General features: G+C 45.8%; 1 long non-coding RNA gene across 2 annotated transcripts in view; it reads left to right on the forward strand.

Moving 5' to 3' along the window:
* The first annotated feature begins 10,566 nt into the window (after window positions 1–10,566).
* Window positions 10,567–25,449, forward strand: part of LOC134740274 (uncharacterized) — a 66,840-nt gene continuing 51,957 nt past the window's right edge. The window contains exon 1 of one of the 2 annotated variants that reach the window (XR_010127623.1): window positions 10,567–10,876. This is a non-coding gene — a long non-coding RNA (uncharacterized LOC134740274). The remainder of the gene's footprint in view (window positions 10,877–25,449) is intronic. The other variant, XR_010127622.1, reaches the window with a different exon arrangement.

The raw sequence follows: 25,449 nt of genomic DNA on the forward strand, positions 1-25,449 counted from the left end.
TTGACAGCAAAATGGTACAGACAGGAAACCTTCACTCTCTCTTGCTCAGGCTGATCCTGGTTAATGTCCAATGTTCCTTTGAGAAGGATCAAGGACTGGGTCTACTGGCATCCTGAACTGCCTCCTGCAGCTCCCTTTGCTCCCGTCATCCTCGATCTGTTTAACCAACTTCCCAGAAACCATCCATTGATCTTCCAGTATGTTGGTCAGTGGAGATGAGATTGAGTCAGATGAGGAACCCATCCTTGAGTAACTCGTGATCAAGTTGTCCCTCTGTTTGATCAGTTTTTCAAGTGTCCTTGCCTTCTAGCTTGTTTTCTTCTACATTCCCAGAACAATGTGGCCCTGGAGAATGATTCATTTAGTACCAGCTACTGCATTGTGTGGTGAGAAGGGAGAGGATATAGGAAAAGTGCTTCTGTAATAGCTGCTGTGATGCCATTGGTGTTGTTGGCAGTCACCACCCTCCTTCCTAACTCTACTAGCAGGCTGTGGAGGCAGGGTGTGATGTCCAGCTGCAGATTTCTGATACTGTCAAGAGCTCACATCCCACAGCCCCTTGAGCTGTATCATTCCTTGGAGAAGAGTTCCACACAGCTCCACTCAGGGCTCCAACTCCAAGCTGTGGGTTGGACAAAAAAGACAGGGGAGGTGATCTAATCACCAACACACATCTCTCTGCAGTACATTTATAGAAGACTCGCAAAGTTACTCACTTTGAGAAATTAGATACTGTATAGATGTCTCCAAATGCTAACATTATGTAAGGACATGACATTGCCTTCTTCACAAGGAAGAGGAAAGCAATTTTCCTTGCTTGGCTTAGGTTGATCATGTGAGAAGAGCACAGAAAAAATCAACTATTAAATAGTGGGAAATTACGTCCATCACCACTGAGGGAGATGGTGTTTTGAATATAATGAAAATGTAACTGATCAGTGAAGAAGCTCTCAGGCTCTGTCTATATTTTGTTTTAGCAGCCCTTACCCCTGAAAACTATTTTATCTTTAATCTTCATCACACAAATAGCCTTTCCCTTGAGTGAGTAGCATCATCAACTGCTTGGGCATTTCACCAGATCTAGTCAGGCTTAGCTGGATGGGCATAAACACTGCGGACATGACTAAGCTTAATTCCATTACATGAATTGCTTGCAAAAAATAGAGGAATCCCCTTAGGAACTGAATAAGGAGTTTCCCAAAGTTGTGAGGCCCCAAGTGGACCTCTCCCTGCTACATTTTCCTCAGAGCACTGATCTGGGACCTGAGAAACAGGGTGCACCTGTTGATTCAGTTTCTCCTCCCTGCCCACTAAGTCACAGACCCTGACATGCTGTTGCTCTGGTGGCTACTCTGCCACTCTCAGTCATCACACATCTGACATGTCACTTGTCACTGGTGCTGATGAGTGCTTCAGATTCAGTAGCAAGCATGGCAGGGCCAGTGGCAGGAGGATAGAGGTTGTGGACCATCATGTGCGTGGACCATGGTATGATCTGTTTTCACCACTAAACTGGAAAATGAAGAAGATGATGATGGAAATTTTCCTGTGGATATGAGATGGGTGGGGACATGGAAGCAAGAATGAAGGCCTGTCCTTCCACAGGCATTCTTGCCATGACTTCATGGATTCTTCTCTCCCTAGGAATGCTGTCATGATTTCCAAGATCCTTCTCATCCTAGGAGTGATCAGCAAAACTCCTCAGACCTGTCTGCCCTGAAGAGGGTCCACTATGAACCTCCAGAACATCAATCTAGGAGGGCTATTGACTCCTTAGAAGCAGTGCAAAGTAGGAGAGCACATCAGCACTCTCCAAGTGCATCTCTTGCTGGAGAAATAATCATGACTTCCCAGATCCATTGCCTCCCTCCCTCCCTCAGGAAGATCTATCTTAACTCTCTAGCAGAGACATCTCCATCCAGCAGGACCTTCCATGATTTTCCAGGTTGGCTTCCAATATCTATCACTTTCTATCGAGAACAAAAATGAGCGAGATATGAAAAAGAGCCTCCAGCAAGTCTTTTCCACATTGGAAGAGCCAGAAACCTCTCATTTATTCCAAAAAGCAGCAAATAGAAATACAATTCAGACCCCTCTCCACCATGAAAAAAAAAAAAGCAAACAAAATCCCATTCTGAAAGTAAGAAGTAGCATGCCTTCAAACGCTCTTTCCCCAGCCATAGCAAACCTCAGATAAGCTCTTTGTCTAGAAGTCACACTCTGGATCTCCTTACCACCAGAGTGGGCACAGGAAGTCCTCTGACTCAGATCCGTCTCTCTGTGGAATAGACCTTGGCCAAGGAGCTCTGATTCTGGAAACAGGGGAGCAACTCTTCTGCTTCCAATCTGACCCCGCTCCAGATGGGTCAAGTTCCTGCAAATAAGGCTAAGTACTTGCTTTCTTGGGCCCAAACTGACATGCAGTGAAAACCTTAGGAGCTTAGGTGAGCCAAAGAAACCACGGAGTTTGAAGTTGAATTCCAAATGCCAAAGTCATATTTTAGTAACTTTAAACTGGATTATTTAGACCAAAGGAGAAATGCAGAGAAGATGAGGAGTCCTCCCAGTGGGGAAAGGGGCTGGCCCGGAGCCAGCCAGAACAATAGAGTTTGGAGGTGCTGAAGCCCCTGGGCGGCTACGTGGATGAAAACTTGCACTGAATGTTCAGAGGACAGGAGAGAGGAATCCCATGGCCAAATTGGGAAGAATAAGCCTAAGGAGATCAGAGATAAGAAAGTGAGGACTCACTGCAGTGGTCTGGCACCTCCTTCCAATGGATTCAATATCTGGCTGGGACACCACAAGGATGGAGAGAACAGATCCAGTGTGTTTGACCCAAGGCAATTTGCAGGCGTGCAAGCAAGAAGACAATCACTGTTGTGACTGAAGGTATGAGCATGGGGGATGGACCTTCAGCTGCTACGTCTATCTTGGCTAACAATCAGGGCTTACCCAGATCAGCAGCAACTTGTTGGGCACCAACTTTGGTTCTAGGAGAATTTGGGCCTGGAAATTCTAATTAGGGGCATCCTGAATTTCTCAGCTATTCTAATATAGAGGAAACACTGGTTTTTCAGTACCCTGAGAACATCTAGAGTTTATTCTGCTTAGAGTTTTTCTCTATTTTACTTTTCTTTCTGTAGCTGAACATATCCATATTTATTAGAAAAAGTGCAAAGCCCTGTAATTTGTACTTCTAGCATTAATAAGGGGGTACAGGCAAGACCAGAACTGGGGAGTGTTCTCTTCCTTAGACAGCAATCAGCAGCACAGACAGCATCTCTGGCAGTTGGCTGTAAAGACCACTGACATCAACAAGATCCCACATTTTATGAGCAATAACTTGGGTTCAAAAAATGCAAGTTTATAACAAGGTGAGTTACGTAACACATACTCAAGGAAAAAAGCAAACAAAGTTGGTCAAAGATAAGCCAAAAGGAATACATCCCAGCCAATGCCGGACAAGATGGAGATGAAGAAGAATCTCTTTAGGCTATAAAATGACTAAGCAGAGAAATTTGGAGGCAAATGGCAGAGCCTCCTCCTCTTCCGGATTGACTGTTTAGAGGTTGACAGGGGCATCATGCCCTGCCATTGCTTCATTTCTGCTTAGAGACAGTATTAAAAGTTCCTGGACATGTGCCAAAAGTACCACTGACATGCAATGAGTCTCACAAGACCATCACCTTTAGGGTGTTGAGCAGAGAGGCTGACCAGGCAAGTTTCAAACACACTGGAACAGTTTCTCTCCACTTCCACTTCAAGAGGATGGCACCACCACCAGACCTCCTGGCGTGAAGAGGCTCTACTCCTACTGAGAAATAGTTTTCCTCCTTGGCCATCACTGCCCTAAATTTTTGCCGCCACCCTCACATGTGGTCCTACACCCTCAGAGCCCTGAGCTACTCTTACTCTGTTGTGTCTGCAGCTCTCTGGTTCTAATCCTGGCACCAGGAATCCACCACCAACTTCCGGGGTCTCCTACCAATTTCTAGTGTTTGCCTTTCATTGCTGATTTTCATACCCAGGCCCAGAAGTTCACCCACCAACCATTGCAATTTGCCCCCAGGTCCCAAGGGTCCAGCAGCTTCTGGAATCACCCCAGCCTCTTAGGTTGCGCCCAGTGACCCAAGAGTACACACTGATTCTCAACTCCCCATTCCTCCTCTTTTTCCAAATGAAAAGCTCTACCCTTTTCCCCCTCAAGCTTTATTTTTTCTTCTAATTTCCCATCTTTTTCTCCATAGGGAAGTTTTGGTGATGTTGTATAGGGGCCTGTACTGTCCCCAGAGTTGATTAAATAGATTCTGCCCCCCACCCCATGATATGAATACACTGTTGCAACAAAAACTATACTAAGCTGCTAAATGAAAGAGCCCTATACTCTACTGTTTTGTAATAAACTACAGTTACAGCCCTGCAGAGAAACATTAATACAAACAAGGAATAAGTTTCAAATAAGAAAGAGGAGAATAAGGAGGAGAAATGATTAAAGGGAAACTGAGCAATGAAGCAAACTTTTGTCTATCCATGCAAATTCTCCCGCTCCCAGTACCTTGTGAGTTGTAGATGATGCTCCTCAGCAGGTTAGGCTGAGAATAAAGGGCCCAATTCAGATGACTCCTCTGCTCTGGTGAGTTACCTCCTCTGTTTCTTAAAAGGAGAAAACTAGAGCTTTCTCTGATGTGACGCCAAACTTATGTTTATTTTTTAAAATTGAAATTCTAACCCTTATATTTGTGTGGAACCCATGGTTTGTGAAACATTTTTAAAAACAATTTTAAGAAGCCATAAAACATGGCTGCATGTGGGAAACTATGATAGCTAATAACTGTAGCAGCTGCCAACTACTTGGCTGTAATGGACTCGAACTCTTCAGTGTTTTTTTGTTTGTTAGCTGATTTTACTTGCCTATTAAACCCTCAGCCTATTAAAAACTTATTGTTGCTCATGAAACTTGAGAAAGCAGCTTACACTGCTAATTTTCCCTGATGTAGTTGTGTGAAATAAATTTGAATTAAATGAATCTCTGGCATTTTTCTGAACCCACACAAAAAGAGATGCATTTGTTTGGTGGCTGTTTTCTTCTTCTTCTTCTCTCTCTCTCTCTCTCTCTCTTTTGTTTTGTTTTGTTTTGGTGGCTCTAGGAGCTGGGGCCTCAATGATGAACAAGATCCAGGCATTGGCCTTAAAGAGCCCACAGGCTGGTGTTCAAGAGCCAGGCAAACCCCTCCTTCCTTGACATGGGTCAGCTTTGAGCAAAGATGGGTAAGTGGATGTGTAAAAAGCCAACTTAGGAATATGGAACAAGAAGGCAAAGAGCTGGAGAACTGCCACTCAGAATACAAGTTGATGCACAGAAAATATATCAGCAGGATCCAGAGCACCAGGAAGCTGAATCAGCAGAGCTGGCCAATAGTGAGATGACTCACCCCATTCCATGCAGGGGAAATGCATACATCTTCTTCGTATCCTCTCTCCCTGCACATATGACACTGGGCAGAAACTGTTCATGTGTTTACCTCTGGCCCTGGGCTGTGTCTTAGTTATCTTTCTATCCCACTTCCTGACATTACCATCTACCACACTTTCTGGTGCAGAGCGAGGCTTAATAAATAATAGTTGTATTAAACAAGCATTCAAGAAGAAATGTCCTCACTAAGTGGGAAGTTGAACTAGAATAGCTCCCAAATTCTGTTCTACTTGGGGATTCTATGATTATATAGAGAGCCTGGCATGGGATAGGTGCCCACTAAATATTGATTCAGATGATGCCTGCTTAGTTTTGCAGTTATTTGTGCCCATGTTTTATCTCCCCATATAATCAGCTTACTTTTTTCTGCAACTGTATTAATCATTTACCAAGCACGTTAGTAATCAGTTTGCATGCATTGTCTTACTTGATTTCACATAACCCTAGGAGCTAGTGATTTAGTTTCTATTGCTGCATAACAAACCACTCCATAACTTAATGGCTTAAAACAACCATTTATTATTATCTGTCTTGGTTTGTGTACTAACTTGGCTCAGTTTATTCGCATTCTTTTTGGGGTCCCAGATGTGGGCTGGTGCTGCAGTCTTCAGAAGGCCCAAAGGTGCTGGATGTCAGGAGAGCTCACTCGGTGGGCAGCTGATGCTTGCTGTTGGCTGGGACTGTTAGCCAGAGCACCTACACATGGCTTTTCCAAGTGTTCAGGCTTCTCACAGTATGGTGGCTGGGTTGGAAGAGGGAACATCCCAAAAGACTCACACAGAATGATTTAGCTTGTATGACCTAGCCTTGGAAGTCCCGGAACATCACTTTTGCCACATTTCAATGCCCAAGTAAGTCCCTGAGGCCAGCCCAGATGCAAAGGAAGGGGAATTAGATTTCATCTGTTGATGGAGGAATGGCAAGGTCATTTCTGAAGAGCAGCTGAGATGGAAAGTATTTTGTAGGCATTTATGGAAAATGCCATCTGCCACAGTAGTTACTATTAATATCTCTTTCTACACAGGAGAAAATTTCACAATGACTTAGCTAAGTTATATGATTAAACTGCTTGTTCAAGATCAACCAGATCCAGATGCCATCTAATTTGGTAACCATTATACTTCACTTAGGATAGTGTTCTAAAACTTTAATAAGGAAGGAGTCACCCCTTTCAAAAATGCAGTATTAGTATCAAGGATATGAAAATATAAATTCTAGTAAAATGTATAAAGTAGAAATATAAATTCTAGTAACACTTGGGATGCCATGTTCAATAAATATTACTGAAGGAGGAGCTAACATCTGCTGCACTGCTTCAGTGGTCCAGGCACACATACACTATATATAAACTCACTTAATCCTCACAGTTATCTTTTTCCCCCAGATCAAAGTGAACTTTAGAGGGATTAAATGCCTTGCCCCAAACCACATAATCACTTAGCGACAGAGCCAGGGTTTGAACACAGTCACATCTCAGTCCACATTCCATGTGCTTTTCACTGAGCTCCATGTTGCAGGTTGGGCTCCCCAGGAATCAGTCTCTGAGATGAGAGTAGCAGGCAGGAAGTTAAGAAAAAAGTGCTCAGAGGGAACACGTGGAGAAGGAGAAAACGCAGGATCGGGCAAAGGAGAAGGTGGGCTGTGATGCAAACAGTAATTCAGCAGGCCCCCCGAGAGCTCTGAAGCTGGGATAGCCCTTCAGAGTTGTCTTACCGGGGACACAGAGTCTGCACTTTGATTTCCACCCCTTTCAACATAGAAAGCAACATAGTAAACGGTTGCCCGATTAAGACTGAATTGTAAAGGGAGGCAGCATCACAAAGGGGAGAAAGCACTGACATGTAAGGGAAGCCAGTCCAGGCTCTCGACAAGAAGAATCTTTCCTGCAAAAGACTAGGATATTCAGTGCCCACGCTACTATACAATCTTCAAAGGTGAAGCCAGGTCTCTTAGCCCAGACAAAGCGCTAAGATGAATGCTGCAAGTCCCTCTACATAATCTGCCGAATGAATCCTCAGAGCAGGCTGGTACATTTTTAATGTCGTTGAGTTTAGACATGGCCCCAAATTGAATCAACTGACAGTATTGAATTTGTTTACTCTAGGATTCCAAATTGTGTGACCATATACCCAATGATGAGTTCCAAAAAGTAAATAATTCAGGAGCTAGTCACTCATAGAGGTCAGTGGTGGGAGACAGTTAGCTAACAAGACATTAACAGCTATTCATAATGACAGTCATCTTCAAAGGGTAGAGTCCAAAGTGGGTGGAATGAAATAAAGGAACTATACGTTTCCCAGATCCCATCCCTTATGTCTCTGCCTGATGCAGCCTCATCTCCAATCTCTGCGAACAGGCAGAAGCAAAAATAGGGAGAATTCGAAGTCAATGGGGAAGAGGAAAAAATGAGAAAACGTAAGGAGATGGGACTAATTTATTAAATACATGCTATGTCACTTAATTCTTATTACCACCCTATGGATTACTATAATCCCAAGCTTTTTGGAGGAGGAAATTGAGATGCCAAAGGACCACTTGAAATCCCATGGATGTGGGATGAAATGGTAAACAGAAGAAAAACAATGAAGGGAAGAGGGAAGGGGGGAACTGGAATTGGGCACATTTATCAGGAAAGGGGACAATAATTTTAAAAATATTGCCAAAGCACCCTGCAAGCTGCCAAAACACATGTTCCTTCCCTCTGCACCCAAACCGTGAGAAACCAAGTCCCTGGAGTATGGTCCCTTAGTGACCTCACCAGCAGCATCCACTGCCCTGTGCCTTTAATGATCACACTCAAACCGGACTGGCTCTAGCCTGTGTGGACCCCTATCGGTGCTGCCAATAGTTCATCAAGGGAAAATACCATTATTCATAGCACCCCTGAAGTTCTGCCCTTCTGCAGAACAGATGGGAGGGAAGAGTCTGCCTGGGTCCTGGCAGTGGGACTGAGACTCTGGCGGAAGCAACGAGGGAGGATTAACGAGCCAAAGTCTAAAAGAAGAGGACCATCCTGGAGGCACACCCAAGTGGCAGGCACTGTCCTCTCAGAACTGAACTAGGAGGCAGGGGCCATATGAGGCTGGGTCCCCCAAAACAGTCTCACTGCGACCCTTAGTGCTACCAAGCAACCAAGGAGGTGGGGCAGGTAAAGAGGGAGGTGGATGGTGGATGGAGTGGAAAGATGTTATTTACTGAGGCAGGTAGAACTAGAGCCAAGCAAATGCCAGCCAGCCTTTTGGAGGGTTTGGGTGGATAAGGGACAATGCCAAAAACAGCATTAATTTTCAATCCTGGGTGGTGGAAAGACTATATATATGTATGTATGTATGTGTGTGTGTGTATGTATGTATGTGTGTATGTATGTATGTGTGTATGTATGTGTGTATGTAGTATGTGTGTGTGTATGTATGTATGTGTATATGTATGTATGTGTGTATGTATGTGTGTATGTAGTATGTGTGTATGTATGTATGTGTGTGTGAATGTATGTATGTATGTGTAATTTCTCTATGTCAGACATTGTTGGGTTTGTGCCCCCCTCTATAATCTACTGATTGTGGGACTTCATATGAGGTACAAAACATAAGTGACCTAATAAGCCCTCTCGACAGGGCTTCAGGGAGGAGCCAAGGCTGGCACATAGTCAGAGGGCAGGAAAATTTCCACTCCCTCCGTGTGATTAGGAGGGCTGCTTTGTTTTCTTCCCAGGCAGAGAGACCTCAAAGAAAAGTGTGACTTGTGGCAATCATTGGAATGCTCTAACGGGAGGGAGCCCTAAGCTAAGGGGAGGGGCTGGATCAGCATTGGGAGGGCGAGCGACAAAGGGGCATTGTTTCCCGGGAGGGCAGGCTGGGGCAAGGCTGACTCCACTGCCGGCCTGGGTGTGGACAGGTTTGCTCCTGGGAGGAGAAGGCCTCCATCCTGGCCCACAATAGCCAACCCAAAACAGTTTTGGCAAAATTAAAAGACGCAGGAAAATGCCAGCGACCGTTTATTTTCTCCTGGGGTAGATGGGGGAGGAAGCAGCTCCTTTTTCTGGGCTGGATGGAGTCTCAGGGAGGAGGCTAGGTGACAGCATCGCCCCTTCCTCTCCGGCTATTGCGCACCTTCTGGAGCCTCGCTCAGCCTGCTCCCTCCGGCGCAATACGCCAATGCTGCTACCCACAACGCACAGACCAGAAACCAGGATAGACAAAAGCCTAGAATGGCCTGGCACCGAGCAGGCCCAGCGCAAACGCAAGCTCTCTTCCTCTTCTCTCGGTGAACCCCAAGCCCAGTCCCGGGAGAGGGAGCGGATGCTCATTTCCGAAGGCTGGCAATCCTGCAGTGGCAACTGGAAAAATACACATACGTGTGTGTGTGTGTGTGTGTGTGTGTGTGTGTGCGCGCGCGCGCACAGTGCATATCGTGCCCATCTACAAGGAAACCTGGCGGCTCCACAAACAACTTTGAGTCCCGGGAGGGCGGAGGTGGAGAGAGATTCTCCGCTTGGATAAGGGCGCTGGATAGCCGAGTACTCTCTTTTGGGGCTGTTGGCGGTCTCCGGAGTCTCGGGAGCGCCTTGGTGTCCCTTCCCAGGGCTCGGGTTCCTTTGAGAGAATCAAGAGGGAGGTGTTTTTCACTAGGACTCGCGGCGGGCCCCACCTGCCTACCGTGGCCGGCTGGGAGCGATTACAGCAGGGTCTGCCCGTCCGACGACGGCGGCTCCAATCTGGGGTCCCGCCGGCACCGACCCTCAGCTCTCTCCCGATACCCGCTGGCCTCTCACAGCCTTTGGTGGCACTCGCCGCCACGGGGAGGGTGAGATCAAAGAGGCAGACCTAGGCCAGGAGGGACAGCCAGGGCTCTTTCCCGCGGGCCAGCCTCTCGTCCTTCCTCCCGGGAGGGGGCTCTTTCCCTTTTTCCGGATGCGGGCCTTTGAGAGTCAGCGACGCCTTAGACTCCTGCCAGAAAAATACACCCTCATCTACCCAATTCTGCCCTACCCTTTGGAGCTCCTGGACCCGCTGACCGCTCGGTGGGGTCAGAGCCCACCCCCGGAAGGGCCGCTGGTCAGGGACGGGTTCGCCCTCTCCTGGCCTCCTTGGACCAGCGCGCGGGGAGGATCCCGGTAACGCCGGGCGCCTGCAGACCTTGAGTGGCCTCACCCTGGTGACCTCCCCGGGAAAAGCTGGGCCGTGCTTCCACACTGAGGGCCACTTGTTAATTTGCACGAGAAAGTGCTGCCGAGGGCCCACACGTGTGAATCCACCTGTGGAGTGCGTCCCCTCTCTGGGGGCAAGGCCTAGGGGAGGCCGAAGCGGAGAAGTTGCCGGAAGACTGGGAAGTAAGAGCAGGGGCGTCGGAGGAATCGAAGTTGCAGTGACATCAGGCTCGGACATCCGGCGGACTCCTCTCAAGGTGATCGGATACTTCCGAGAGCCCCACAGCCCTCCTGGGCCTTTGCCCTCGCGTCTGGGATGCCTTCGGGCGCCCCCAGTCTGCAATGCGTTCGTACTTCCAGTAGGGTGATGTTTTCGCCCGGCCCCTCTGCGAACAGTCTCCGCCCTTCTCCACTGTGAGATATTTCACAGTTTCACCCGCAGAGGGCAACCTTATTCCAAGTTCCTGAGCGCCCTAGGCCTCTTTCCCCTCCCTGCCTAACTGGTGAGGTGGGACTTCAATGTCTTTTAGGTTTACAGTCTTTTCCTCCCCACGGCTTCTCTTTCCTCCCCGTCTCAGGCACTGGGCATTTCCAGTCGATCCAGCGGGTCTGGCTTCTCTCACATATGCAGTAAGGGTTAGGGGAGAAGGTCCCAGCTCCTCTTGTCTTTAGCAGAGTGTAAACTGGCTCTGCTGAGGAGGTGGCTATCCTTTTATTCCTTCTCCTGAGAACTGTTTATATAATAAGGAGCTTCACAGCCTCCAACATAAGGAAAGCAGGTAGGAACTGATCATATAAGGCTTTGTAAATGTTTTAGACTTTGGCTTTAATGGGAAAGAAATGGGGAGCCGTTCGTGGGTTTTTGAGCAGCAGGTGGACATTGCTTCTCATAATGACCACGCCAGCTGCTGTTTGGAGAATAGACTGTAGGGGTCACTGCGCAAAATGGAGGCCGCGATCCAGGTGAGAACCAGGTGAAAGAGAGCTGGGGCCATGGAGTGGCGCTGGAGGTAAAGAGAAGCACTCAGACTCTGGGTATGTTTTTCGAAAGTAGGATAAAAGGCCGGGCGCGGTGGCTCACGCCTGTAATCCCAGCACTTTGGGAGGCTGAGACGGGCGGATCAAGAGGTCAGGAGATCGAGACCATCCTGGCTAACACGGTGAAACCTCGTCTCTACTAAAAATACAAAAAAAAAAAAAAAAAAAAAAAAAAAATTAGCCGGGCGTGGTGGCAGGTGCCTGTAGTCCCAGCTACTCGGGAGGCTGAGGCAGGAGAATGGTGTGAACCTGGGAGGCAGAGCTTACAGTGAGCCGAGATGGCGCCACTGCACTCCAGCCTGGGCGACAGAGCGAGACTCTGTCTCAATCAATCAATCAATAAAAATACAAAACATTAGCTGGGTGTGGTGGTGTGCACCCTTAATCCCACCTACTTGGGAGGCTGAGTCAAGAGAATAGCGTGAACCCAGGAGGCAGAGGTTGCAGTGAGCCGAGATTGCGCCATTGCACTCCAACCGGGGCGAAGATTTACATATATATAAGATTTTCTGTCTGATTGTTTGTGGGGGTATGAGAAAAAGACAGGAATCAGGGATGACTCCAAGCAGCTGGAAAAACAGAGATGCTGCTGGCTGAGATTGGAAGATGTTGGGGTAGAGGGATAAGAGAGCTTAATGTTATGTATTTTAGGTTTGAGGTGTTCATTAGAAAAACAAGTGGAGAGATTGATTGTGCAGACACGCAGGTCTGGAGAGGGCTGGGCTGGAGATAGAAATATGGGTTGCCATGATACAGGCATGGGACTGAAAGCCCCATCAGTCCCTTGGAGAGATCATCAGAGAGTGAGTAGAGACAGAGCAGGGCGAAGCCCTGAGCCCCAGTTCCCCCAACATGTACCTGCAGTCTGTTTCCTCTTCTCAACTACAATTCCCATGGTCTTGTCTTGTTCACAGAACCTGCTCAAAGAGCATCTATTAAATGAAGGAACCCAACTTTCATCACATGTAAAATAAACATCATTATAATCCTACCTCATAAGGTTGTTGTCAGAAAAAGTTAAATGCCATAACGAAAGTGAAACTGCCTTATGATTGGTAGACGCCTGCTATATTTTTAAAGTGTAGCCTTCATTATCTCATTCTGTACAGCTTGTATTACTTGATTGTATCTTCACAGTTTCTGATACATGTAAGGCAAACACTCTCGTTCTCACGTTATTGACGAGGAAAGTAGGATTGGTGAGACAAAATAAGTCCCTGAAGCTGCATATCTAATAGTAACACCAGTGGCTGACCTATTTGAGCACATCTGCGGCAGGCACTGTGTTAATGATTTTGCATGTGTTATCTGGCAACAACACAGCGAGGTGGGGATTATTATCTTCACTTGCACATGAGGAAACCAAAGCATAGAGAGGGTGGTTAACTTAGCCAAGGTACCATAGTGAGTGGCTGGAAGAGTCTGGGTCATGAAGCAGACCTCCCCATCCTGATTCAATGTTCTTTTCGCAGCCTCATAGCTCCTCTTCTTCATCCCCCTACTAGACTCCTGCCAGGGCCAAGCCTCACCACTCCTTCCCTTGACATTGGCAACATTCCTCTCTCCTTCCGTTTCTCTCCTACCAAGCCTGCTTGCTGCAGGATACAAGAGTTCAGTCACTCCTTGGGATCTATCTGCAGGTCAAAACATTTTGGCTTATTGCTCCCCCTTTCTGGAAAGTCCTTTCCCTTCCTCTCTGCCTTATGAACTCCTGTGTGTTCTTCCAAACCCTGGTGAACTCCTATGTGGTTTTCCAAGTCCAATTAATATGTCACCTCTGTTGTGAAGCTTTCCCTGTTTGCACCAGGCAAGAGGCATGACTTAGATCATGTGACACTTTGTTTATAGGTCTATCAAAACAAACTGACAATTTCCTGTGGGTTTGACTGATGCCCCTGTAATATTGTGACTTTTCTCTCAGAAAGGTTCTTATGTTTTCATGTCTTTTTATCCAACATGCTGTTTGCTTCATGAATACATAAATGAATGATCCATTTACAATCACTATCAAAGCAAATTTATGGATATCAAATACTCTTCTAGAGATGAGGAAATAGGCTAAAAGGAGTGATTTGCCTAAAGTCAGTCAACTGATTAAATACTGGAGCTTTGCTGGGTATGATTATGTGTGCCTATAATTCCAGCTACTCAGGAAGCTAAGGTGGGGGCAGAGCGGGTGGGTGGCAGTGAGGGCTTGAGCTCAAGAGTTTGAAGCCAGTCTGGCCAGCATAGTGAGACTCTGCCTCAAATAAATAAACATAAATAAATACATAAATATTGGAGTGTGAGCTCAAGAGAGGTGAGGAGATTTTATCTGGTGAAACTCAAGATTTCACATGCCTATTGCTTCCCTCTCTGGCATCTAGGGTCCTGGAACCCTCCTCCAAATGCTCCTGCAGGTGGCAACAGAGGCCAAGGAAAGGTGAAGCATTCTGGCAGAAGTTCTGGAGACAGATGGGAAGCTGAGCTCCCTGAGGGCAGGGGCAAGGTGACTTGAAGAAAGCCAGGCCAGAGGGAGCATTTTATGCCTCCATCATTTGTAATCCAGAAACAAAAGGTTTAGACACTTTTAGTGTAAGCATTAGTCATAAAATTGACACTGAAGAAAGGAAAAAGCAATTGAAATAAAAGGACAGTAAATAACAAATTATCTTACAGGAAAAGCTACACCATGTGCCCCAAGACACCGAGCTAGAAAGTAGCAGGGGTAGTCAGTATCGGGGCCCATCGCCTCATGTTATCTGCACAGGGAGTCTCTGTCTGATGTTTGGGCACAGATAAACAAAGTCCAGGTATAGTGCATTAAACAGGATCCAGAGGGTGTTTATGCATGGACTGATGGCCACCTCGAGTGTCAGAGCTTCTGGCTTATTGTGTCTCCACCTCTGTCCTAATACACATTTTTACCAATGGCTTGCTGAAAAAAACAGAGGAAAGGTCGGTGAATTTGCCAAGGACAGGAAGCTCTGAGTGTTTGCGAGTGCCCACGTGGAGAACAGGGAATTGTACAAGTTCGAGCTGCATGGGCCAATAGGGAAATGGAACAAAGGGACATTCTACCTTTGTGTTCAAAATAATTAGACAAGGACAGCATGGAAGAGACATGGCTTTAGTAATAGTGTATGTTGAAAAGAATGGGGCTGGGGCATTTATTACAACAACCGACATTTGTGCAGCATTTATAAGGCATTTTCATTACTCCTTATGACACATTAGAAGTAGTAACGGGGAAACCAAGGCTGGGAGTATCTTGTGTAATTAAATGGCAGAGCTGTAGTGTGAATTATGTTTCTGTAACCCTGGGGTTACTTCTCTTCTTTTGTTCCCCATCTCTAACCAAGCTGCATGCTGTGCTCATTCTTTTTTGTGAATGTCTCTCACCTCCAATGCAGCCAGCCATCCTGTTAAAGGGGTGGATTATCCATGTCTTTCTGAGACTATTGTACAACCTCCTCATTTAATCTCATTTCTCTTTCCTCCCATTAATTTTATATATGCCACATGAGCCGGATTACCAGATTTAGCAAAAAGCAAAAACAAAAAGCCAAGATACTCAGTTACATTGTTACATTTGAATTTTAAAAATGAATAATTTTTATTGTATGGGACATACTTATATTAAAAATTATTTGTTGTTTATCTGAAATTCAAATTTAACTGTGCATTCTGTATTTTATATGGCAACCCTGATAATCATGAAATACCATTTCCATCATTCCAGAAATATCCATTAGTTCCCTGTTACCTGAAGGACAGGGGCCTCAAACTCGAATTTTTACAGGTAGGTAACATAAACATACAAATTAAGTGACTAGTTGGTTAAGTGGGGCCTGAAGCTAAATTCAAAATTGAAGAGCAAATGTTCCCTGACCCTAGACATTCCAGTTTGGACTTTAAACATATATAATCAACTCCAATAAAAGCAAAAAAGAAACACACACACACACACATACACACTCACACTCACACATCCGTAGCCATCAGAGAGTCTGGCTTCTAATCTGAAACCTGGGCTAAACGAAACCACTTGGCCTGGAATTGGAGGCCCCTGATTGGCCTTTCTGCCCTTCACTCTCACCACTCTCCACCATGGGCCCTCCCATGTCTCCTCCACCGGCTCATCATGGATGGCCTCCCTCACCCGTAGCCGTCTTCTTACCATGCCAGTCTCACAGGCCACTCAAGTCCACAGTAATCTTTCCCTTTCCATCGTCAATTTTGGCTCCTCTCTGTCCCAGGGACACGTTTAGTGGTCACATCATTTTTCTCCCCAAGACCCGAAAGGGAATACAGGAAGTGACTTTGAGAGGCCCCTACCATATGCCAAGTCCTCTAAAAAGATCTTTGCTTATTTTTGTTCCCTCTCTCCTTAGTGAGATGGTGAAGTACTCAAGGGTAACAACCCTGTCTCATATGATTCCAAATGCTATATTGAGCTTTGCTATAACATCCATGCTCAATATATACTTTCTTACTGACAGGTCCAAGAGTGTACAAACTCATGAACTCAATGACCGCAGACTGGAAGTAAAATCACAAACCAGTGCTTCCCCCACCCCCACGCTTCCTTCGTACACCCCTGTCACCTCCCAATTCTGGCTTCAAGCATTTTTCAAGTCTGAGGCTTTAGCCCAAATTTAAGCTTTGGCTTAAATAACGTCTTTTTTTTTTTTTTTTTTTCCAGAGCTGATAAGAACTTACATTTGAAAGATGGTTCTTTTTTTTGACCTCAGTCCTGCTGGGTAGTTGTGCCTTATTAGACAATTATCCATAGCACTTTCAAAGTCCTCCTCATGAGCATGTTGAATTGAGCCAGACTTGGAGCTTTGAATGGAATGCCATTTAATCTTGGCAAAGGTCCACCTTTTGTTTCTAAGGAGGGAAAAAGCCTAAGGAACATGGGTGACTTAGGGACCATTTGCACTTAGACCTGATCTGCTGGGGAAAGGTTCGGAATCCTGGAAAAACACGAATTAGACACTGAGCTGGTAAAAAGAAAGAGACAAGCACTGGCCAGGCAACCTTCAGTTTTGCTAATGCCAGAGGTTTTAAAAATATCATCCCTTTCTTAGGATTCCTTGGCCTGCCTAGCTATGTTCTGGCTGAGATGTGCTGAGCTGTGCTGGGCTGCCGGCTCCGGGACTGGTTTGTAGCCAGCTGTGCCTTCAAAGAGCTCTCTCTTCAAGACTTCCTCCAACTCTAGATTCCACAACTGCCTCCAGGAGCTGCTGGGCCAGGGAGGGCCCTTCTGGAAGCCTGGTTGCCTTTTGCATTCTGTTTTTACTCTTTTTTTTCTTTATAAACAGATTCTCCTCATTTCAGTGGGAAAAGGTGTCATGACAGATCCATGTCTCTATTTTACCCTTAGGCCTCAAACTTCTTCATGGGAAAAAACAGCTTCTCTTTTTTAATTGAATGAACTAGAAGAAGTTCATTGTTATTCATCAACTTCAAAGAGACTATATGAGGCCCCTTGGCCAGGACTACAGAGTAGTATTTTTTAATCAGAAATTATGGCCAAAAAGAAGAGGAGACCAGAACACATGGGTGAATGTTACTCAATTAGTGGTTTTCCTTAAATAGTCTAGTTTCGGTGTGTGGGAGGAAGGAAGTTGCAAGTGCTTATGTGCCAGGTACTGTGCTAGGATCTGAGGATGCAGAAATGAAGAAAATGCAATCCCTGGCCCTCCCACCTGTTGGGGGAAGTGGACTTCGCACCCTGTGGATAAGGAGTACACAGTGTAGCACTGTGGTTAGAAGCACCAGCTCTGTCATCGCAGGGCTTGGCTTGTTTCCTGGCTCTGCTGTGGGCTGTGTGGCATTGGGCAAGTTACTTAGCTTCTCTGTGCATTATGTTTTGCATCCTAAAAATGGGGTTAGTGATAAAATCTGTGTTATATGGTTCCTGTGGGGATTTCGTGAGTTAAAATAGTTAAAGTACTTAAGCTCAGTGGTTGGCACTTTGAGTGTTTATTACTATCGTTGAGAAGATGTAGAGGAAGTATATGGGCATAGAGAGCAAGGTGGAGCTGACTGCTTGGGTGAGGCAGGGGATGCTTCAAAGAGGAGGTGACATTTGCTTTGCACTCTGAAAGATGAGTGGGAGTTCAGTAGACAAGGGTGGTGTGAGGGAACCCAGGCAGTGGGAAGTGTGGTCGGGGCAGAGAAGGTGATGGCTGGAAGCAGTAGCAGAAAGGCCAATGTGGCTGCAGCCTGGGACTCTCATGTGGCTTGGGGGAAGGGAGTAAAATCATAGGCTGAGTCTGGAAAGGTGAGTTCAGGCTAGACTGAGAAAGGCTTTAAACTCCATGTCATTAATTCATTCATGTAACTCTATTATCCCCATAAAGATGAAGAAGGAAGGCATTAAAAATTATGTAATTTGCTGGGTGTGGTGGCCCACGCCTGTAATCCCAGCACTTTGGGAGGCAGAGGCTGGCGGATCACTCGAGGTCAGGAGTTCGAGACCAGCCTGGACAACATGGCAAAACCCCGTCTTTACTAAAAATACAAAAATTAGCCAGATGTGGTGGTGGTTGCCTGTAATCCCAGCTACTTGGGAGGCTGGGGCACGAGAATCGCTTGAACTTGGGAGGCAGAGGTTGCAGTGAGCAGAGATGGCGCCACTGCACTCCTGCCTGGGCGACAAAGCAAGACTCCGTCTCAACATCACTGAACCAGTAGGGGGCAGAGCTGGAAGTTGAGCCTGGGTGTGTCTGACTCCAGAGCCTACACCCTGAGCCTTGACTTTGTGCTTTCTCACAATGCCTATGGCTGCTGCTTTAAAACAGTACTTTCCATTTGCCTTGTTAAATGGGACTGTATATGAATTATACTGCACTGTTTATTTTTAGAGAAATAAAAGAACCTAATAAAGGAATCTGACACGGACCTTGGGTGAATAAATGTACCCTTAGGCTAGAGTGTATTTCAGATAGCTTGGATAGAGAACTTGCGCGGTATCCCCAAGGCTCAGGCCCTGAGAAGGCATGGCCATCTGATACCTTGGTTCCTTTAGCACAAAATCCCCATGATAACCTCAGTTTGCATTTCTTTGAAATCTGCTTGGCAGAGCTGTGGGATACCTGAAACTCTCTGGGTCATTTTGCTTTGATCAAGGGCTTTGCTGTTATAGGGGCAGTCTCAGATCAGGTGGTGGAGGTCATCAGGCCTTGGCAAAAAGCCCAAACATCTTCCAATGGGACCAGGCCCTGTGATAGCATCTTTCCAACCCATTAATGGTCAGCTGGGCTTTTTTGTCCTGGGTCCATTCTGAAGTTCCTCGCTCCCTTCTTTTCAGAGACACTCACTACTGCTCAAGGACACTTAGTCTTTAGGTCCCTGGCACCTCCTGGGAAGTAGCTGGGGAGAGAAGAACAGGGCTACAGTGGGAAAGCAGACAACAGGTGCCAGGCAATTTCCTTTCTCCAAACACTTCCCTGGGGACAGCTGCCACTCATAAGCATCCTAATGCAGATCCACAAAGAACTCTTCCCTGCCCCACAATTCATTATTTTTTTTTTTTTTTTTTAGACAGAGTCTTGTTCTGTCACCCAGACTGGAGTACAGTGGTGCAATCTCGGCTCACTGCAACCTCCACCTCCCAGGTTCCAGAGATTCTCCTGCCTCAGCCTCCTGAGTAGCTTGGATTACAGGTATGCACCACCATGCCTGGCTAATCTTTGTATTTTTAGTAGAGATGGAGTTTCACCATGTTGGTCAGGCTGGTCTCAAACTCCTGACCTCAGGTTATCCACCCACCTCTGCCTCCCAAAGTGCTGGGATTATAGGCGTGAGCCACCGTGCCCAGCCCACAATTCACTCTTATTCTCTGTCTTTCCCTTTATAATGCTGACCACAGTTTGTAGTTTTATAATTTCGTGGTTTTCTTGCTTACTATCCACCTTCTCACTCCCCTGACTGTGAGCTCCATATGGCAGGGGCCACATCCATTTTATTTCCTGTTGTAGCCAGCATTGAGGACCGGGGTGGCAGATGGTCTTTTTCCTCCAACTCTGTCAGTTCCTTTTCTCTCTCCTTCGTCCCCACTAGTGCATTCTCTTCTTCCTGGCCTTTAAGCGTTGGGATCCCTCAAGACTGGCTCTTTGGTTACCTTTATCTCTCACTTTTTCCTAAACCCTCACCCAGGTATAAAGCTTCAATTAGTCTACCTGACATCTTTGTAGATCTTTTTTTTTTTTTTTTTTTTTTTAGTTATTATTATACTTTAAGATTTAGGGTACATGTGCACAATGTGCAGGTTAGTTACATATGTATACATGTGCCATGCTGGTGTGCTGCACCCATTAACTCGTCATTTAGCATTAGGTATATCTCCTAATGTTATCCCTCCTCCCTCCCCTCACCCCATAACAGTCCCCAGAGTGTGATGTTCCCCTTCCTGTGTCCATGTGTTCTCATTGTTCAATTCCCATCTATGAGTGAGAACATGCGGTGTTTGGTTTTTTGTCCTTGTGATAGTTTACTGAGAATGATGATTTCCAGCTTCATCCATGTCCCTACAAAGGACATGAACTCATTTTTTATGGCTGCATAGTATTCCATGGCATGTATGTGCCACATTTTCTTAATCCAGTCTATCATTGTTGGACATTTGGGTTGGTTCCAAGTCTTTGCTATTGTGAATAGTGCCACAATAAACATACGTGTGCATGTGTCTTTATAGCAGCATGATTTATAATCCTTTGGGTATATACCCAGTAATGGGATGGCTGGGTCAAATGGTATTTCTAGTTCTAGATCCCTGAGGAATTGCCACACTGACTTCCACAATGGTTGAACTAGTTTACAGTCCCACCAACAGTGTAAAAGTGTTCCTATTTCTCCACACCCTCTCCAGCACCTGTTGTTTCCTGACTTTTTAATGATCGCCATTCTAACTGGTGTGAGATGGTATCTCATTGTGGTTTTGAGTTGCATTTCTCTGATGGCCAGTGATGATGAGCATTTGTTCATGTGTCTTTTGGCTGCATAAATATCTTCTTTTGAGAAGTGTCTGTTCATATCCTTTGCCCACTTTTTGATGGGGTTGTTTGTTTTTTTCTTGTAAATTTGTTGGAGTTCATTGTAGATTCTGGATATTAGCCCTTTGTCAGATGAGTAGGTTGCGAAAATTTTCTCCCATTTTGTAGGTTGCCTGTTCACTCTGATGGTAGTTTCTTTTGCTGTGCAGAAGCTCTTGAGTTTAATTAGATCCCATTTGTCAATTTTGGCTTTTGTTGCCATTGCTTTTGGTGTTTTAGACATGAAGTCCTTGCCCATGCCTATGTCCTGAATGGTAATGCCTAGGTTTTCTTCTAGGGTTTTTATGGTTTTAGGTCTTCAAACTAAACTACAAGGCTACAGTAACCAAAACAGCATGGTACTGGTACCAAAACAGAGATATAGATCAATGGAACAGAACAGAGCCCTCAGAAATAATGCTGCGTATCTACAACTATCTGATCTTTGACAAACCTGAGAAAAACAAGCAATGGGGAAAGGATGCCCTATTTAATAAATGGTGCTGGGAAAACTGGCTAGCCATATGGAGAAAGCTGAAACTGGATCCCTTCCTTACACCTTAGACAAAAATTAATTCAAGATGGATTAAAGACTTAAATCTTTGTAGATTTTAAAGGCATCTCAGATTCCCAAATTATCAAGGCAATACACATGATCTTTTCCCTAGAACTTGGCCCCTTCCCAGTGTTCTGTGAGTAAATGGCTGCATCAGGCAGCAATATGGGCAAGACAGAAATGAAGGAGTCATCCTGATGCCTCCTTATTGTTTACCCTCCCCGCAAGCCAATCACTTAGACTTGTTGATTTTTACCTATTGTTCAAATCCACCTACTGCTCCGCATCTCTGCTGTTCGTACTGTAGCCTTCACTGCCTGCTCTGTTCACCTGACTAGCTTATTAATGAGCCTTCCTGCTTCTGTTCTGGTCCCCCTCCATTTGTTATGCTCCAGCCAGAGCATCCTTAAAATGCAAATCTGATCATTTCACTATGATTACCCACCCCCACCCCCCCAGCACACACACACACAATGTAAAATTCTCCGACAGCCTCCATTGCTCTTACAATAAAAGCCAACATCCAGCTGGGTGTGGTGGCTCATGCCTGTAATCCCAGCACTTTGGGAGGCCGAGACCAGCAGATCACTTGAGGTCAGGAGTTTGAGTCCAGTATGGCCAACGTGGTGAAACCCCGTCTCTGCTAAAAATACAAAAATTTGCTGGGTGTGGTGGTGTGCACCTGTAGTCCCAGCTACTCAGGAGGCTGAGGCAGGAGAATTGCTTGAATGCAGGAGGGGGAGGTTGCACTGAGCTGAGATTGCACCACTGCCCTCCAGCTTGAATCAACATGGTTAACATGGTGTCAACATGGTGACAGAACAAGACTCCATCTAAAAACAAAAAAAAGCCAGCGTCCTTTGTTTGTGTGGGCTTTAAAGTCTTTGTAGCCCAGACCGTACAGTAGGCTGACTTCGGCAATGCACTCTCTGGCTGATCTCTTATGTCTCTGGCCTTTGTGTTGGGAGGCACCTCACTCTGGCAAGCCACTCTCTTGGACAGTGTTCCTTCGAGACAGCTCCAGCCTGGTTACCTTCCAAGGTCTTCTCTTGACCTACAGAGAGCTCACATATCCTTGCCCTGCCAAATACTGGAAGGGCAATTTTTCTTGTGGCTGTCCTCTCTCTTGTTTGCATGCCTATATGGGCAGCAAGCTGCCTGAATGCTTTCTTTTAGATTGGAATTGAATGCCAGTATATATTGTTCCTTAAACTCCACAAGATTTGTACAAATGCCTCAGAATGAACTCCTTGAAGGGAGCTGGAACTCGAAGCATAGCACTTTCTAAACAAACCCTCTCTTTTTGCCTCTTCAATTTCCACTCTTTCATAGCCAGCAGTGGGGTTGAAGTAAGGCTCACGAAACGGGGTTGGGATCACCACTTTTGCAAATCGTTAATGTGCGATCATTTCAGTTTGCAATATGGGAACACATTGCCACCTCTTGAATGAATCCTTTTGGGGCCACGGCCAGCACTGAGTAGTTCTATTTACAGAATCCTGTTTTAGAGAGAGAAGATGCTCACTTGATGGAAGGGGTCAGTTAGAATCTACCATTTTCAGACAAGAAGGGGCATGTTCCTTTTGGAAAAGCTGGGTGGGCACAGTCCTGAGCAGTTAGAGGCATCATAACAGCACCAGGAAGCTGCATGCGAGGGCATAAGGGCTAACTTACCTTCTTTGCTGATATGCCTGATGCCTCAAGTTAGAGTGAAGGTCTTTTGAAACTCCTAACTTGGCCCAACTCCTTTTTACCTCTTACCCTCCCGGTCATTCCCTGTACCCCATCTGGGGGCCCTCCCCAGGGATAGCTCCTGGCCTCAGCCTAGAGGAGCTGCTTCTGTCAGAGATTACTCTATAAGAGGCATCCTTGCCCGGGCGCGGTGGCTCACGCCTAATCCCAGCACTTTGGGAGGCCGAGGCAGGCGGATCACGAGGTCAGGAGATCAAGACCATCCTGGCTAACACGGTGAAACCCCGTCTCTACTAAAAATACAAAAAAATTAGCCGGGCATGGTGGCGGGCGCCTGTAGTCCCAGCTACTCGGGAGGCTGAAGCAGGAGAATGGCGTGAACCCGGGGGGCGGAGCTTGCAGTGAGCAGACATCGCGCCACTGCACTCCCGCCTGGGCAACAGAGCAAGACTCCGTCTCAAAAAAAAAAAAAAAAAAAAAGAGGCATCCCCTAACCCTGGGCCACAACTGGAGACCTAAGTGCTGCTGCACCCTGGCCAGGTCGGACAGCCGCACTTCTCTTGAACACTACCCAGAATCTCCACTTCAATCAAGTGGTAAGAAGGGTCCTTCTCTCTTGCCCAGAAGTCCTGTGGCTGTCTGAGCCTTGCCCCCCCCGAGTCGTTGGTCCATTCACAGAGTCTTTCTCTCTCATCTCACCACGGCCAGCACTGTACAAATTCATGAAGGAGATGCAATTTGTCTGAAGTGCCCATGACCAAGGGGAGGGGCATTTCATGCACATTGGTGTAAACTGGCACAACCTTTCTGAAAAGCAATTCAGAAATGTGTATCAAGAGTATTAAGGGTGTTTTTTGCTGTTTGAGAAATTCCATTTCAGTAACTTCCATTTCAAAAGCAGTTTCTAACAGGTTTGTCATGGGGAGTTTGTTTTCACCTTGGGAAATCCATCTTTGATGTCGCGTCTTCTGAATTCTATTTGATTTGCTCCTTTAATAACGTCATGAAACTCTGTCAGTTTCCCAGTTATATATGGAACACAGAAAGAGAGTGTAGGCAGTCAAGGTGGATTTAAGGCTGTGTAACTCTTTGAATAATGTTGTCGAAGAGAGAGGCTGCTCCCAAAAGACATGGTTTCCAAAAGCAGACTGGTGTGGCTCTGAGTGAATAAACATTGTGTGGGGATCTTGTAAAACGGGAAATTTTATGAGCCCCTCATCTCCCATTCTGATTCAGTAAGTCACGGTGGTTTCCAGGAATGTCTATTTTTAACAAGATTTTCTGTAGATTTTGATGCTCAGATAGAGGTCTGATAATCACAGCTTAGAATGTAAGCTACCATAGTCTATTTCATTTTTAAGAAATTTTACTACATCTTATTTTGATGGAATATTGTATGTCACATGGGATCCATGCATTCAAGAAATATCTGAAATACTAGACAAGCATTCTCACTGCCAAATTATAGGGAGGAGTGTAATTTCAAAAAATTTCAATGCATATAGATACAGAGAAATCTAGAATGACTTCGGTATGCAAAGTATTCTGCTCACTAGCAAGCACAGGCACTTCATTTCTTTCCTAGGTGTCATGTGACAAATGGGTGCCTGTTTCGATTTCACCTTTCTAGCACTTCTTAGGCCCCAACCCTAAAGATGTGGTCTTAGAAAAAGCTGGATTTTTTTTTTCTCATTTCTGCCTAATTCAGCTGTTGACTTTTCATTCCACCTGCAGTCCAGTTTGGTAAATCAGAGCTGCAATTATTTTTGCTGTTAGGAAGATATCTATTGGGTGGAGTTAATAATACAATTTTGTCCAGTGGTTCTCAAAATGTATCATGCATTGAAATCACCAGGAACGCTTTTCAAAACCGAATGCACTGGATTCACCTCAGTCCAATTACATCAGCATCTCAAGGTTGGGGTTTGTTCTCAGGTCTTCAGATGACTCTAGGTGCAGTATGGTTGAGGACTATTAATTTGGCCTAAATTCCACCTGGGGTAGCAATAAAAGTGTAGCAGGGGCTGGGTGTGGTGGCTCACACCTGTAATCCCAGCACTTTGGGAGGTGGAGGCGGGGGAATCACGAGGTCAGGAGATCAAGACCATCCTGGCAAACATGGTGAAACCCTGTCTCTATTAAAAATACAAAAAACTAGTGGGGCGTGGTTCAGGTGCCTGAAATCCCAGCTACTTGGGAGGCTGAGGCAGGAGAATCGCTTTAAACCCAGGAGGCGGAGGTTGCAGTGAGCTGAGATTGTGCCACTGCACTCCAGCCTGGGCAACAGAGTGAGACTCCATCTCAAAATTAATAAATAAATAAATTAACTAATTAATTAAAAGTGTAGCAGGAACCTTCATTGAACAGTCAGGAGAAAAAGATGTTTTTCTCTTGTGCCTACCCCCATTCATGATTTCATGATTGCCTCTGTGTCCACCTGTCCTTCTGTGGTTCTGTTTGCTGTTTTAAAATTCTCTTCTTTTCCTTACAGCCTTCCATTATTCTTCTGTGGTGTGTACCT

Source organism: Pongo pygmaeus, chromosome 9 (genome assembly GCF_028885625.2).
Source record: "Pongo pygmaeus isolate AG05252 chromosome 9, NHGRI_mPonPyg2-v2.0_pri, whole genome shotgun sequence".
NCBI classification, from domain to species: domain Eukaryota; kingdom Metazoa; phylum Chordata; class Mammalia; order Primates; family Hominidae; genus Pongo; species Pongo pygmaeus.